Source organism: Silurus aristotelis, assembly GCF_946808225.1.
Source record: "Silurus aristotelis genome assembly, chromosome: 16".
In the NCBI taxonomy this organism is placed as follows: Eukaryota; Metazoa; Chordata; class Actinopteri; order Siluriformes; family Siluridae; genus Silurus; species Silurus aristotelis.
Window position 1 is genome coordinate 24,340,169 of NC_139589.1, and position 2,500 is coordinate 24,342,668.

Below are 2,500 nucleotides of genomic sequence, written 5' to 3' on the forward strand. Positions count from 1 at the left end.
AGTAACACAAGTTACCAAACTGAACCCACAAAAAAGCACTAATTTGACTTCTGTTTAAAATCTGAAATCTCAACTCTGTGTGACTTTTAGCTTTGCTAGCTCTGTTAGCTTTAGTGTGATTGCTATGAATATTTGTTTACAGCTTGGAGAGCATTAGCGAGTCTACGCGAATGATTTAGCTCTGAGAAGAAGCACTAGCATTGCAGGAATACCTCCAAGCGTTAGCAAGTAATAGGCTAGCTTGTCAAAAACCTTGCATGGGCTTTGTACAGAAGACAATTCTTTGCTAGCACATGCAAGGTTTTTGAGAAGTTAGTTTTATGGTTTTTGAGGGACACATACATGTTCTTTTTTGTTTCTATCCAATAAATTCGGCAATGTGACGCTCTTAAGATTTCCTTTGATCCAACAAATCTATAAATGTCCAGATGTTCCACTTTATTTTCATTAAAAAATCCTTCCTTAACAGTTCGTTTCTCCAAACATTCAACTGAAAAACTTGTAAAACTTGCCAAAGATGTTCTTCACTAGTTAGAGATTTCTTTCTTTCTTGTGATCCAGTTCTTTCCAGAGCAGTTCAATAGGATTTATGTTCAGTGACTGAGCAGGTCATTCCATAGATAGATATCGCTCCAGACGACTGTTTGCTTTTGGACGTGCACTTCGGATCATCGTCTGGTTGTATGATGAAGTCGGTTCCAATCAGCTCCAGTCCAGACGGAACTGCATGATGTAATTGCATGTGAAGTATGAAATGAGAGCCGTGTTGGTTCATGATTCCTTTCACTTTCTGGAATAAGCCTCCAGAACAAGAAAAACCCTCAAACCATTAAGCTTCACCTCCATGTGTGAGTGTGGGGGTGAGGGAGTCTGATCACATCTTCTCACCTGTTCTCCATCTCACACAAGTTCTTCTATTAGAAACAAAATCGTCACATTTGGACTCCACTGAACTTTCTTCTACTCATTCACTGTCCATTTTTTGTGTGTTTTTGCCTTTTACTGAGTTTGTTGCATAGAAACAAAAGGAACATGCTCATGTCCCAAAAACCCTTAAGACCCTTAAGATTTAACGCATTTCTAATATCATCCGTTATCCGTCCTTCCTCTGAGTCCTCTATCGCCCCCTTATCAACCGTATGAGGTGGTATCCAAAAGTATCGTGACTAGTTTTGTAACACGCCAACAGCACAAGGCTACACGCACAGTCACAGGGAGCACAGACTAAAGACACCATCCCAACACAATCTCACTTCCGACCCCACCCTACTCACCAGATTTGGCAGATGTGACTTCACCCTCTTTCTGAAGGACATTCAGCTCAAATCTCGCCGTTTGACACCGTTGTGGAGATCTGCCGCGAATCGCAGAAGGTGCTTGAGACGCTTTAAAAAGAAGACTGAGAGCTGTGTTGCTGTGCAAGGGGACTATTTTGAAGCTGATTGTAGATAAATAAAGCACTTTCTTGTAAACAGAGCGAGTCGCGAAACCTTTTGATACCTCGTACTAACGTTTCTGACCGGTCATTCACGAAGAAACCGTCATTTGAGCTTCCAGATGAAAGTCGTTTCTTCGTCATGTGCATAAATAGCAACTATTAGCCAAAGCAAAGTCAATACCACTAGAGTGTAAATGTTTATACAGTGTGTATGTGTTTGTGTGTAATAACTGCAACCACCTGTCTGTCTGTCTGTCTGTCTGTCTGTCTGTCTGTCTGTCTGTCTGTCTGTCTGTCTGTCTGTCTGCATATTTGTGTCTGGACCTGACAGCTGCTCCTCTCTCTCTTGTCCTACAAATAACCATGAAAGAGCCATGATCTTGTGTGTGTGTGTGTGTGTGTGTGTGTGTGTGTGTGTGTGTGTGTGTGTGTGTGTGTGTGTGTGTGTGTGTATTTGGGTGTGTCTGTGTGCTTGTGTAGGTGTTTCAGTGGTCTCAAAAGTGGAAGAATGAGAAAAAGGAGATAAACACAGTAATTAGGAGTGTATATGGGTGTGTCTTTTGTTCTTGGTCTCTTTACAGTAGATTTTTACTCCCTAGTTAATGATAAGTGAGTAAATTGTATCGGAAACGTATTTCGTATTTATAAAAAATGTTATGGACAATTTCAGTTATCACTACTTTATATTAAATATATATAACATTAATATTTGTATAAATATATACAGAGAACTAGTTAGTATTAATAGCTACATGTCAGTGTACCGTTAAAGAGAAACGGTTCTGAGCATCGTAGATACACTGTTTGAGTTAATGCCAAGAAGCTACAATTCACAAGTCACGTTTTTTTATTTAGCACGTGATTTACGTTTGTCTATGATTGCCACTTGCCTGTTCTCCCTTTGTTCTCTGCACCCTTCGCATTTAATTTATTATCTATTCATTATTATTCGTTATTCATGATCAGGTTATTATTTTTCTTTTTAGACTATACCGCCAAAAGTATTGGGACACCTGATGTTTTTCCACCCTCATGTGGTTCTTCACATTTGTATCGGACGTA

At 39.7% G+C, this 2,500-nt stretch overlaps 1 protein-coding gene across 2 annotated transcripts in view; it reads right to left on the reverse strand.

Moving 5' to 3' along the window:
- arhgap24 (Rho GTPase activating protein 24) overlaps positions 1–2,500 on the reverse strand; it is a 74,491-nt gene that overhangs the window by 68,121 nt on the left and 3,870 nt on the right. The window lies entirely within an intron of this gene.